The sequence below is a fragment of the Carassius auratus genome, unplaced genomic scaffold, assembly GCF_003368295.1.
Source record: "Carassius auratus strain Wakin unplaced genomic scaffold, ASM336829v1 scaf_tig00024176, whole genome shotgun sequence".
In the NCBI taxonomy this organism is placed as follows: domain Eukaryota; kingdom Metazoa; phylum Chordata; class Actinopteri; order Cypriniformes; family Cyprinidae; genus Carassius; species Carassius auratus.
Window position 1 is genome coordinate 25484 of NW_020525324.1, and position 15453 is coordinate 40936.

The 15453-nt window shown below is 36.4% G+C and overlaps 1 pseudogene; it reads right to left on the minus strand.

The window, feature by feature from the left end:
* LOC113078112 (attractin-like) overlaps positions 1 to 15400 on the minus strand; it is a 31781-nt pseudogene extending 16381 nt beyond the window's left edge.
* Positions 15401 to 15453: the final 53 nt, after the last annotated feature.

The window sequence follows — 15453 nt, forward strand, 5'->3', positions numbered from 1 at the left end:
AGTTCAGGTGAATGATTATTTATATTTATATATATATATATATATATATATATATATATATATATATATATATATATATATATATATATATATATATATATATATATATATATATATATATATATATATATATATATATATATAGGCCTCTTTAACTGGAGTTAAACTAAATATATGATGCTAAAATAACCTCAACATTAACAAAAACACTCAAATAAGAGCGCATTCATTTTACATGCATGTGGCTGATTGATCGACCATGATTTATCTTTCAATCAGATGCATTTAAAATCACTTTTTCTGTGTGCATGCTTTGGATGTGTGAGCACATGGGCGAAGAAACAAGATAGTCTTTATATGACCAGACGATTCATTCATAACCAAAACGAAACTATATGAACATTAAGGAGCACTAAATACTCTTATGCAGTGCACGTTTCACTCATACTCAAAGCCGGAGGGAGCTGTCGCACAGAAAATCCAAAGCGGTCTAGTAGAAGTAATAACTTCGTGCAGGAAATCAAGCCAATTAGAAACTATTCTGCCTTAATACGTGTTTGCATACACAAATTTTTAATTGTTATTAGGAAAATGCAGGAAAAAATATTATAGAATAAAAATGATTGGTTATCATTCAGCAGTGTATTTGATATCCAATTAAAATACATAAGAAAAAAAAAAGTCTGACAAAAGGTTTGTTTTTTTCCCTGTCCCCTTCAAAATTCAGAAACATTATGCATACAAAAACTTATTTGGATGCGATTAACCACTATTAATCATTTGACAGAACTAATTATTATTATTCATAATGTGCATTCTAACACATTACATCTTGTTGTAAATACTTCCAGTTGAATTTAAAATGAATGTTATCAAAGTGTAACAGTGTTAAAGTGTAGCAATTTATTGTTTATTTATTTATATATATAGACACACACACACACACATCACGTGCATAATTTCACATAGAGCAGCTGTTACTACACGGAGCCACTGATAATGAATGTGGATTTGCGCAGCTTGTCAGATAACAACGGCTCTGTGCTACTCTTTACTGACGAGATGCGCATTAATTATCGGCCAATATAGATAGTTATATTGGTCAACCTCTAGTGGAATTGTCCCAAAACATCCTAATGGATGCATCTGACCAACCTGACTGACCGCATTTGAAGATGCTGATGTGACATTAATAGGATGGTTCACAGCGGTGTAGAGCATCATGTGGCAGTGAAAGTCAATGAAATTCCACAGGTAACAAGGGAAACGCTATAGCACTGACCTCTCTGCGCCGTGATGCCCAGCAGCTCTGTTTTATCTTCCATACGACTGCTGCCACCAGAAGCAAGGACAGGAAACAGCTACACAAACACACACACACGACAAAACAGGAAATAGAAAGGAACAGGACAATCATTAATGTTTTGGGATGTTCTTTTATGGAAAACAATGAAAGAATCCCATTCCACTGACTCATGTCAAGATCACATCTGAAGCACACACACGGGGCTGTTCATGTTTAATGGATTAGAGTTAGTTTCACAGCCGCAGGTGTGCTAAAGAACAGGAGTGTTGGTATCCTCATGGTAATGGGGGCAAAGCTCATGAATGCGCTTCTCGTGTTTAGGAGAACTGGGCTGTATGTGACAGAATCATAAATGTGTAGGTGCATGTTTATACCTTATAAGTGCAGGTGTGCGCAGAGCTGAAATACATTTGCTCTGGGTTTTGGGAATAGCTCACCCACACACATACGCACACACCGAGGCTATGAAGAGTTGGTGTAATTCATCATGGCTGATCTGACATAACTAATGATGAAGAACCATGGGCGACCACAGCTACAGTTGGGTGTATGTTACGTGTGTATGTATCACATGTGTCTTAGCCATGACGCATTAACCACATCTGACTGATTATCATATTTTAATCACCCTTTTGCTGTTTTGGAACCAGTAGGAAGTATAACAAGCGACATGGCAGAATGTGAGAGAATGTGTGTACGTGACAGGGTGAGTTTGCTACAGTATATAGGGTCTACGCCACCTGCTTCCTGAATCAATAACATATTACAGCAGGTCTTCCAGAGGTGAATTAGAGCTTAGAGCCATATCACACCCTGAACATACTCCAATCCAATGAGTTCCATTAAAAATGTACAGTATTTAGATTAAATTGGGTTTTTGAGAATATCTGTGGTTTTAGAAGTTCATTGAAAACTCACGTGCTTGTCTTACCTGAAAAACGTGACAAAGAACTGAACCAAATCCATGAAGTTACTGTGTTGAGAGAAAGCGATCTGAGGAGAAAAGAGAAATGGGTATTAAACCGTGAGAAAATCATTCATTTACATGCTTGTGTACATGTGTTTTTCAGTCCATCTAAATAGGACATGAGAGCAAAGGTTTCGTTTCTGACTGTACCAATACTGCCCCCTGCTGATATACGTCTCTCTTTCCCCACACACGAGCAATAGAAAATAGAGTCTTTACAGTTTCAGACTCTACATTCTAATTCAAATAATCATATTGTTTTGGCATGACTATGTTATTAGGATGAACCTCCAATAACAGAGAGAGAGAGAGGTATAACAGACAAAGAGCAATGGTTTTGCACACTAGTATTAGGCTTGGGCAAGTTTAAGTCCAGGTAAAGCACTTTTAAGCAATGTTTTAAACCTGAATTTTGAAGGTTTAATACTGATGACATGAGAATTCTTGTGTGAGGAACCCCATCTTGAAATTTGAATGGCAGCTATTTATTTTAATGTATAAAGACCAATTTATACTGTGAAAAGTTTGTATTGTGTGATAATGGATAAAATATAAAATAAAAAATTGAAATTTTCACTTATATTACATTATTATTTTTGTTTATCTATGGATTTACAAGTTCAAAGTCATGAGTAATTAATGTGTTTACTATTAAATAAAAAACATTTAAAAATATTTATATAAATGTTTAAACATTAGAAAAAAATTATATTATATTATATATATATATATATATATATATATATATATATATATATATATATATATATAAAATTGGTTTTAGTTATTTAGTATTTCTATTTATTTTTACTCCATTTTTCTCTAAACTTTTCAACTTGCTCCCAAAAATTCCCTTATGGCCCTCTTTTATTTTGAAAGCCCCTGGTATATACTGCAGTGTTGGAGTTATTTAACAATAGGCAAAATCATAACCTTCTCCAGTGCGTACTTCATTACATATCCATACAGCACTACAGTGTTTAATGTTTAAGAAAAAAAAAAGAAAAAAAAAAAAACTGAAAAGTGATGGCAAACGCTCCTCTGAATCTTCGATTTCAATTTCAAACAAGTATTTTTCAGAACATATAAGACAAGCAGAGGAGATTTACATGTTGACGTTTACCCAGATGGTCAAGCTGTTATTTAAACTGGTCACACACTCGCTACATGCTGTACTTGTCCAATCAGTGCTATTAACCTTGTAAATATGCAAATTAGACCATTAACCCAGGGTTTACAAACGTACAGCGTGAAATAAGAAAACCTGATTAGCCCAATTTAATTACTAACCCAGCGTTTGAAACATGAAACAAGCCCACAATTATGCTAACCGAGTGTTTAAAATGACCCTATTGAAATTCACAGAGCAAAGGCTGCAAAGAATTACATCATTCCTGTCGTTCTGTTTAGGAATGCAGTCTTAAACCCATCTTCCGAAAAGAGGGCAGGAGTCTAGGGGACCCCGGAGACGTTTCCACTTTAAAACACTGTCATTTTTTCTCCATCTTTTACCTGCTTTCAAACAAGCTCACTCTTCCCTCTCTACTCCTCCAGGCATTTCCAAAATAAGCACAGGATTTTCAGCGAGGGAGAGGGTAAAAGAGAGCATTGCAGACATCCACAGCATGGAGGCTGAATTCACACAGAGCTCTCATTGAGCAGATGCTGTGCGCTGATACGGCCTCTCTCACACGCCACAACCTCCTCATGTTCAGACTCACAGTCTCAAAGACAAACGGGCCTGACTCACAGTACTGATACCCACACACATTCACCATAAAACAATAGCACGCCAACTTATCACTGTCATTCACACATGACAACCTGTGGCTCACATGGGCATTATTGTGGCATTTGTGACGTGAACACTATATATAGCTTGTTTGTCATGTGTTTTAAGGACTTACCCAATCCAAACAAAAAGGAGAGAACGTTTTGGTACACCTGCCAAGGTAAGCTAACTAGTATAATGAAATGATCTGTGGAGGAGGATTGAACCTGAGGAACAAATGTACTGCTATAACTACTGACAGAACATAAGCGTGTAGAAACTAGCCCAGGATAAAAGGAGAAGTGTGGCATTTCTGAACCACTACGAAATACAAAACTCAAATATGGATTCAGAAGTTTGGGTTCTCAAACATTCCCTACATTCTGTCCCCATCTGCCATTGTTTGAACAAACAGAGAGTCCCACCCCGAACTCTTTCCATTGGCTGAGGTAGAAGTTGACATGTCACGCTGCTCAGACAAACAGAGCAATGTTCTGAAAACATGACACAGCCACAGTTTACACTCCTCCAATGAACAAATGTATGGTTTTTGAACATTAAACTGGCTAAAAAGAATTAAAAAGTTGAGCACTCTGTATTTTCATGAAAAAGCTCTCATGTAAGAATCTCACAAAGCCTGTCAAAAATGTCTAAACCTGCCTTTCCACCATCTTCGACAAATGACAGACCACTCAGTTATTTCCAATGGAGAGCGGCATGGAAGCGGTGTAGAATTTCAATCGTGTTATGTGGAATTTTCTGATCTGATTTAAGCTTGTGAAATGTTTGCAGGTTCTAATCAAAACTATGACCAGGGCATGAGAATTACCAACATATTTGCACTAAGGCATTACATTTAAACACTACTTCTGTAAAATGGACAGTTATGAATCATGATTTCAAAATTTGTTGTTTTATAATTATTACGCGATTATGTATATTGAATAGCAGTACTGTTTTTTGTTTTTTTTTGTTAAGTGTGGACATTCATCTCATCATACTCATTCACTGTACAGTGGTGAATAAGCAGAGGGTAACAGGCTACTTCGGGGGAGAAACCCGACAATTGTACAAATGTCACAATGGCAGCTTCAGTCATATTTAAGACAATGACAATTAAGCCTAAAAAATAATTAATAAATAATTTGTTATTTCAACAGTATGGAAGCCTGTTCCTTTGAGAGAAAAAATTATATAATTCTGCAAGTCATAATAATGAGAATCTTTCTCGTAATTATGAGTATTTATATATATACACACATATATACACATATATATACACATATATATATACACATATATATATATATATATATATATATATATATATTAGTGCTGTCAAAATTAGCGCGTTAACGCATTCGATTAATTTGAAATATTTAACGCGTTAAAAAAAAATAACGCAATTAACGCGGTTGCAGTTTTTTTTTATTTCCAGTTGTGGCCTATGTGTGTTCAACGTGCAAAGAAATATGGATAAGCCCAAGGAAGGACTTTTAGACGGAAAGTTTCAGTATAAAACTCTGCCGGATTACTCTTCAATCTGCCACAAGAAACAGCAACATTAAAATCATGAACTCAAATGTCATTGTTTAAAAAAAAAAAAAAAAAAAAACAATGACTGTAACAGTGCGTAAATCAGACCTTTCTGTAACGCTAACGTTAATAAGCTTAAACAAAAATAAGGAAATAATTGTGTAGCGGAGTATTTTTTGTACACAGTGCCGCGAACTGTCAATCACTCCTGTGCGCGTGCATCACTGTCCTCCTCAGCTGCAGCAACTTGCGCTCTCTCTCTTCATCAAGCTTTAAAACACAAAGGGGACAAAAAGATCATATTGTCTTTGTGCATGGGCTATAGATTAATTAGATAAATTAATATCTAAATTTGTGCCTTGCCGTCTACGGTATTTTTTTAGAACTTAGAAAAAAGATGCTGCAGCCAATGAGCAGCCAGCGGGGGCTGCAGGACGACTCAACCTCCGCAGACAGTTTTTAATGTTTATCAGACAATAAATACTCAAGATTTTGCTTTAGTATAACTCACAACGAGTTTCACACACCTTCTCCGGCCACGTTGAGTTGTTGACACTTAACAGTGGGAAAAGCGACACATGCGCTATTCACTTGTATAACTTAAAGGTGAATGGGTAATGTAGTTTCTGCTCTGGGTGGGATGAATTAGGAAGCTTGCATTGTGAAGGGCGCTCTGAAAATCGGCAGTGCAGGTAAAAGATTAAAACCTCTATTAAAACAGATGTCCAGATGATCGTACCGGTACGCTACAAGCACGTTCTGGGCGCACGGAGAGGTGGCGGTACGCTCAAGAGCTATATTTGGAAGTGGCAGTACTGAGTACCAGTGCATACCGGCCCACATAAGCACTGGCAATGACTATACTTTGGAATTTTTTTGCAGTCCACTTAGAATTCAACATAACAGAAATCATTTTTGTTTTTTATTGGCATTGATTGTTTTGAAATTCAAATGGTACTTACATGCCTGTGTTTTTATTTCTGTAATAAATATGGCTTTCAAGCCAACAGTTAATTTGGAGGATATTGATGGTTTATTGCAGGTATGTTGTTTACATGGGAAAATCTGTGTTACAAGTTAAACAAAAATTCCAATAAACAATCATATTTTGAATTTAAATAGTTTCTTTGTCTTGAGTTTACATTAATTATTTACATTTTACATTTACATATCCAAAAAGTTTCAGTCTTTTAATTGCGATTAATCGCGATTAATTTTAAAAAATTGTGCGATTAATTAGTTAATTTTTTTTAATCGATTGACAGCACTAATATATATAATATATATATATATATATATATATATACACACATATATATACACATATATATATATATATATACACATATATATATATATATATATATATATATATAGGAGAAAGTTTCTCATTATTTCAAGAGTTTCTTAGGTACCTAAGAAACTCTTGAAATGATGAGAAACTTTCTCATGATGGCTTAATATCTCGTAATTTCTCCAAATAATCAAAAACTTTCTTGAAATAATGAGAAACTTTTTTTTAAATAATCAAAAACTTTCTCGAAATGAGAAACTTTCTCAAAATAATGACTTAATCCATGCATGAGCAATGCAACCTTTGCGACATCTACTGCAAGCATAAGATCCCAGAATTTGAGTTGCACGTTAAATATTTTCCTACAGAAAACTGTTATAGAATAAGTGTCACAGTTTTGGGACGCATTCATATTTTGTGTCCAGCTGAATGCCTGTATACAGTATGCATGATCATGAAGTTGTGCACTGAATTTGCTTCAGTCTGTCTTTGAACTTCAACCCACATTAAGCTTTTTTCATGTTTAGCCTTTGTCCTGCAAGAAGACCAAGACCAAGCGGTTGCCTTGGTAACAGACAACAATGCTTTGTGCTTTTGAAATGAGATGGCTTAATGTATGAATATTGTATGCATGTGATGATTGAAAGGGACAGCTGATAAAATTAATAGATTATCGAAATACACATCTATTAAGTTTGTGTAATGGCTTTCATTTCTTCAAAAAAACAGGTTAGTCTGGAATGTTTGAAGCCACGAGCAGAGTAATTGGAAGCGATACAAATTAACAAGACTACATGCAGATATTTTATCTGAAATGGCTATTTGATTACAAAACAAAGCAATGTCAGCTGAGGTCCTGTATGGCTTTCACCAACAGATCTCACTAGCCTGCCATCACCCTTGCATTGCGCATGCGTGGATTAAGGCATTATTTCAAGAACGTTTTTTATTATTATGAGAACATTTCTCATTATTATGAGAAAATAAGTCATTATTTCGAGAAAGTTTCTCAATATTTCGAGAAAGTTTCTCATTATTTCAAGGAACATTTCTCATTATTATGAGAAAATAAATCATTAATTCAAGAAAGTTCCTCATTTCGAAAAAAGTCAGTATTTCGAGAATATTTCAAAACATTTCTTATTTTGAGAAGTCATTTCGAGAAAGATTATTAATATTTCAAAAAAGTTTGAGAAAATAAGTACCGTATTTTTCGGACTATAAGTCACAGCTAAGTACAAGTCGAATCAGTCCAAAAATACGTCATGATGAGGAAAAAAACATCTATAAGTCGCACCGGACTATAAGTCGCATTTATTTAGAACCAAGAGAAAAAATTTGCGTCTACTCTGACTTTAAGTCGCAGGACCAGCCAAACTATAAAAAAAAAGAAAAAAAGTGTTACTTATAGTCCGGAAAATACGGTAATTATTTTCGAGAACTTTTCTCAATATTTAAAAAAAAGAAAAAAGTTCCTCATTATTTCCAGAACATTTCTCAATATAAACTGTCATTATTATGATTTAAAAAAAAAAAAAAAAAATCCTCATTTGTGGCAGAAACAGGCTTCAATACAACAGTATTTAGATACAGCTGCAGCATTTGCTGTACAGTAATGATTCATTTACACTAATTGTAAATTTAAAAACGCAAAACACAAGTAAAATGTCTGGATCCATTTTGGTATTATTAAATGAACTTCACTATCATGTAATTCTTAATAAAAATATTCATGCAACATTTTTGATTAGAGGTTGATATGTGACCCTATAAATGTTTTCATGAAGCTCAACCAAATTCTGCTTTTAAATAACATTCTCACACAGAAACTCGACACATGAACGCTCCTACTATACTCTTGTTTTGACTCAAGCTTCCATTCCGCTGGCCAAAAACTACACAGGCTGCACAGACTCTTTGGCCACAGGCAAAATGAAAACAAGAGGCAGAAACAGAAGGCTGGAATTGTGCCTCTTCTGAACTTGCTGATCTCTCTGATTCTCTTATTCCTCTCAGGCTCTTCTCTCAGTCTCTCTCTCAAAGTGCCATGTGTTTCAACTTAACATTCCTTCTGACACTCTCAGTCTCAGCCTGCCATGTTTACAGAGCAGGTTTTGAGCACAGCGTTTTTTTCACCAGCCCAATCCTTCTTGTTGTTCTCCTCTAAATGCCTGACAACAACCCCTCTGTCCTCCAGAGCTACCACGGCGCAAGCCCTCCGCCCGCAATCGCGCTCGGATCCACACATGCAATCCCTGTGAAACGTGGCATCCAAAGGGCAGCTAGAGAATCGAAAGGCGAACGAGAGACGATAAGGGCGTTACCTGTGTGAAATTCACCCTTTCTCCATGAGCTGAGGAGAGAACGTGCTCTAGAATAGCGGACAGACAACCAAACTAAACCCTGAGTTTCAGCATCCTAGCACAGGAGGGTAGGTTAAATCACTTTCCAAAGCAAAGGAAGAGAGGAGGGGAAAAGGAAAAGAGGAGGAGAGGAAAGGAAAGGAGAGGAGAAGAGGGAGGGAAAGGAAAGCTCTGCCAAATCATTTCCAGACCAGACAGAAAAGGCCAAAGATATATGAGAAAATATAAAAGGACAAGGCCTTTGTGAATTTACAGATGGAAGGAGAGGATAAGATAGCAAAATAAAACAAAGACCCTCGCTGATGCTTACACAGCGCTCATACACACAGACATCATATTTTTCTCGGTGTACGTCACCGAACTCAATGTGTGGACTCCTCTCACCTGGATTTTGACTGGCCAGGTAAAGTTGCTGACATACACGTAGAAGGTAATGTTGGCATTGCTGCGGAAATCAAACTTCTCATTGGAGAAACTGTCTTTGAATTCCTTTATGTTGCTGCGGGAGACTACAGGGATTTCTTCACCAGCTTGAGTCCCAGCTGCTCAGAATGGGAAGAAATGCAGGGTCACAGGAAGGAAGACAGTTTCAGCTGCACAAACAACACATTTATGATGTGCTTGAAATATGTGTTTCACACAAGTCTGGGCTCCATACCTGCAAAGCTGGTTGCCCAAGTGATGTTGAGGTTAAAGTTTTTTGAGGCATTAATAAACATGTCCAGGTCTCGATTTTGCTGCAAAGAAAAAAAAAAAAAACACATTCAGACGAAAAAAAAAAAAAAGACAGTATATGAAACATTCTAAGAAAAATACACAACTTTTGAAATACATTATAGAAGCAAAAATTTCCACAAACTGCTGTAGATTTTATACAATGGCATATCAGCAGTATGATTATTTTTTTTTTAAGTCCCCATAAATCATAAGCAGTGTCTCAGAACAAGCCGTTTGCAGAGTCTGTAAAAACTGATGTCACATTTTACAAGCCCCGCCCATGACTGCTGACAGACACTGCCATATTAGCGGAGACCCCGTCCTGAGTGAGCCGCACACAATCCACCATCTTTATCTTCAGACTAAAGCATTTAAAACAGCATTCAAGTAAGAAATGTCTTATTAGTGCTAATGTGGGTCATTTTATCAGCATAGACAGCAGCAGATTCTATCACTTAATACAGATCTAATATAAACATGCAGTTTATTTCCCAGCAGTTTGCCTTCACAGACAAAACCAACTGTGTTTTTGTAACTTGTTTTTAACAAACTTGTGTGTATTTGACCGTTTAAGTGCAATAAGACATGAAACAGAACTTAGTTTAGTACTCACATGCCGTGTAATAGCCGATTTCTGAGCACATGCTTCGAATGTGTGCGCTCAGAAAACAGTGTATGGTATGGCTTTAAAACGCATGATTTTAGAGTGATAGACATGAATAATCAAAACTTAACTGATGTTTCGTTTTTTTCAGAGTACCCAAGTTACAATCTGTAAAGGCACAGCTCTCTTCTGGAAAAGGGGGTGGTGAGCAGCAGCTCATTTGCATTTAAAGATGCAGGCACAAAAATTGCGTGTTTCTGCTTCCACTCAAAATAAACATTTTCAAAATGATATAATAAATGATCTATGGGGTATTTTGAGCGGAAACTTCACATACACATTCTGGGGACACATGAGACTTATATTACATCTTGTAAAAAGGGACATAATAGGTGTACTGTGAGAATGTGTCCTTGGTAAACTCCCCTAATGCTGTATTGTTTCCTCTGTTCAACAGTGAATTGCTAAACAAATTCATGAAAAAAAAAAAAACTATTGAAAACCGTAACATCAGATGTCCAACTGCACGTCAAATCAAATTAGTTTGCCATTTGATTTCAATGTTTGTTGTGTTTGCAAAAAAAAAAGTAAACTATCAGCCTTGTTTTTTCAGTGTAACGCACCTCATCTGGAGTTGCCACAAAGTTTGATGGCAGTGTAGTAGCGATCATCCTCCTGAGACAAACTGAAGGTGAACTGGTAATCTATCAGCAATGTGTCTGTGTGTCAGAGATAAAAGATACAGTTGTGTGTGAGAGGAAGAGGAAAAGTATAAAAGATAATATTGAAAAACTATTACTTAAAAACCTGGATATTTTTCCAGACTGACTGACACATGCACAGGTTTGCGGTTTCTGTCTGATTTAGTCAGGTAAGGACAAAATGACTAGTTCTGTAAATGACTAAATTACTCAGATGAACAGCCATCAGCCGCTCCATTGACATACTCACAATAACATGTTCCCTTCAGAGGGTTTCCCTGGTAACGGTTCTCTACCTCACACCTGAGGGACAGAACGAAACCGAGTGAAAATATGTAGAATTATAAAGAACAGTGTTTGATATAGACAAGATAACGATAAGCTATCCCTCATACATTTGCCACATTACTTCTAATGGCAGAGTGGAGAAAACCTCATGTTACTGAGGCAGAAAGAGTATGTGTGTGTGTGTGTGTGTGAGCACACTTACAAATGGCAGCGGTCTCCTTTGATGCCCTTGGTGGTACAGAAGCATTTGCCATTGTTGGAGTTACACATGCTGGCATGGCCGTTGCACTTACAAGCTGCAAATGAGCAACACACACATACAATTAAGACCCTATCAAACCTGCAGCAGAAGTCAACTGTGTTTTGGCCTGGGCTGGTGTTTAGACTTACGCTGACAGCTGCCCCCATTTGTGGGATCGCCATAGTAGCCGGGAGATACAGCTTTCGCACTGTTTGCCCGTGGTGAGGTCCTCGCATCTCTCACACACGCTCTCATTGACACAAGAGCTGTGTCCATTACACTGGCACGCTGCATGAGAGAGGAACAAACAGAACAATTTCAAATGTTCTTCTTCATTTTTCTGGAAATCAGATGTAGGCATTTAATAACTATTTAAGTTATACTAAGTCAAATGAAAAACCCTTTTATTTTTGGTAAAAACTTGTTATAAAGAAAACAAATGTGATCATTCATTAACAAATAATTATTAATATTTATTAGTAGTAGTAGCAGCATTGTTGTCACATTGAGTCTTAAGACTGCTAAATAGTCATATTTTTGACAGTTTCTTCACATTTAAAGAAACTTATTTTGACGGTTTGCCATAAGGACCTTGCAGCTGCGTGTATGTGATATGATGGTAGTTTTGTCAAATTAAACAACAAAATGCTAATTAAGTGACTCTCAGAGCAGCTGGGGATGAAATTTGTATTAATATCATCATAGTGAGATGACAGGGGTTGAAAACACCGTGAGCGTCGTCCACGCTTGTGTAAACAGTGCGTTGCTGCACCATCCGCCGGTCATTCATTCATTGCAGAAATTATGGCGCCTTTACGCATGATGTCAAATGCTTCCACAGATTTGTAGTATTACTACAGAATTTTACTTGAGCATTGCAAATCACGGTTTGTTCTTGGTTCTTGTCAACAGTATCTCTGTCAAGATAAGCACTGAATAAGGCTGAATGACAGGCTTTCTGTTGTGACATTGTGCAAGGTCAATAAGAGGATGACATCTAATGGAGAAGACTAATGAAAAGATTAATCAGATCTTCTTTAAATGTTTGCTGAAATAAATATCAGAAAAGATTGATTCATGGCTTTTGAGAATCGATATCGAATTGACGTCATTTAATAAAAACGATTAATCGAAAAAAAAAAAACCATTCTGCCAAACTCTGATCAGTACTAGAAAAACAAAGTAAAAAACGAGCTAGAAGTAGAAGGCACCAATGGCTTGACGATTGTTTTTACACTTAAATGCGCAATCTAATCCTTCTTTAAGATGGACTCAACAATATTATATTCAAATGCCCACTTAATATTCAATATTTGGTCATTTCTTGATGACATGCTACAGCCGCTGCAATTTCTTGAATATGTGGACATTAAAATGTTGTAAACTCCGATAGAAGGTTTAAACCTTACTTTGAAATCACAATGAACAACAGCATATTGAAATGATGATGCATTCTCCAGTGTTGCGTAGGTTTATAAATTATTTACCTTACACATCATGAAATGGCATGCGTTGCGTTCCCCAGATGAAGGTTATAATAAACCCAAATTCACAACAATATACATGATGGAGTTTGAGATGCTTCTCACATGTAATTGATAATAGTTAGTGTGGATCATCATTTACTATTAATGGAGGCAGTACCCTAACCTACATGCACGTAAATAATTCAAGTGCATATATTAAACCTGAATCGCCTATGTTTATTTAACTGAATCATAATGTTTGAACTCACAATAGCACTATGCTTCATTATGATTTTTAATGGGTTTAATATATCACGCAGCCTTGAAAAATGGTCTAATAATGCGTTTCATGAATTCTGCTCCATGGAAAATTCCACTTCACGGGCAAATTAAATCAAGGATTTTTTTTTAATCAAGTACTCAAACAGAATCAAGGAACTGTCACAATGTGCTTAATTTTATATATGCTTCAGTACATCAGCATCAAATTGACATTTTGTTATCCGGTTCAATTTAGCGTCACTATATTCATTCATACTTTTATCCACTCAACATGCAGAACAACTTAGAAAAGTGAGATGAGATTACCTGGGCACTGGATGAAGGACCAGTTGTACTGCCCTCTAAGGGCACAAGCTCACATTCAGCATTGGCTGAGGGGTGGGAATGAGGGAGGGGCCTGAAGAGGAAGGGGCGTGGAACAGTGTTTGAATTGGCCGCGGTAAGAGCCCTCTATACACTGGCCCCGTCCTGTATTGCTGGGATCCGTGCACCACCCACAGCCAGGCTGGTCCAAACAGTGACCACAGGTCTTGTAGCCAGAACAATTCTCCGCTACAATAAAAACACCACTTCCATTTATAACAGGAGTCATGCAGTGCAATCACCTCCAACTGAACCCTTCACAATAAAGCTATTATTAGTATATTAATCTGTATTGATTTTTTGTCAATAGTAATGAATGACAGTTTTGACCATTACTAGTCAATAAACAGGAGACGTGCTCGATTCACAGAGAGAAAACAACAGGCTGCCAGCCATGAATGAACTTAAAGGGAGACAGACATACATGGGCAGCTGTTCATGGTGTACCACTCCATGCACTGGCCGTAGGGGAAGGACGCCACATAAGCATTGGAGTCCACGCACTGCCTCATGTTACTGCACCACATGCACTCCGAGCTCCCACTGGTGCACTCACTACAGGAAGAGCGCAGGGCACAGGGCGTCCGGCACTGCTTCACACTGTGATTCGCTGCAGGAACAGAGAGAGTCCGACAGAGAAACAGACAGAATGAAAGACACATGAGAGAGAAAAGAGGGAAGAGCATCAAAAAATCCTTTAAAGATTCTCACATCAATAAGCAACAGAAAAATAATGTTAAATTGTTTTTTTTTAAATAAGGGGCAATAACAGGTATATATATATATATATATATATATATATATATATATATATATATATATACATATATATATAATAGTTAAAAAAATATCTGCATAATATAACAACAACTACAGGTAACAACTGCCAATATAAAACTGTCAAATATGATTTAATAAAGGAAACTTTATAAAATAATATATATTAAAATGACAAAGTCCTGGTTTAAAATAGAATAGATTTTATTTTTCTAATTTTCATTTTTTTATTATATTTTACTTTACTGCATATTTCTTACTGGCATCAGTTATTTAAAACCTGTTATTATATTTTACATTTCTTAAAAAAAAAAATCTAATTATAAAATAAAATCATTATAAAAACCTTTAAAAAAAAATACAATAAATGTACGTAAATATACAATAATGTACATAAAAAAATAAAATCTAGTATAAAACACTGATTATAACAACAACAACAACAGTGTAATATAAGGCAAGTGTATACTGGTCAGTGTTGTGTGTGTATGTGCATCTTTCTCACTTGGTCGTTCACACAGACTCCCATTAACAGAGTTGACGCAGGTTGCCGCCTTCAGTCCATTAAAAGTGGGCTCAGCCAGGTACCCACAAAACCAGCGTCACTGGGCTCACCCGGCAGCCACTGTAGTGTGGAATTTGTGAAGGGGGACATGTCCTCCCAGCACCAGTAGGAGACATTGATCTTCCTCAGACCCACCCATGGAGTGATGACTGCTTTTGACTGCAGCACACAGGACAATTCATATTCAATATAATGTGTAAAGAGCTTCACAA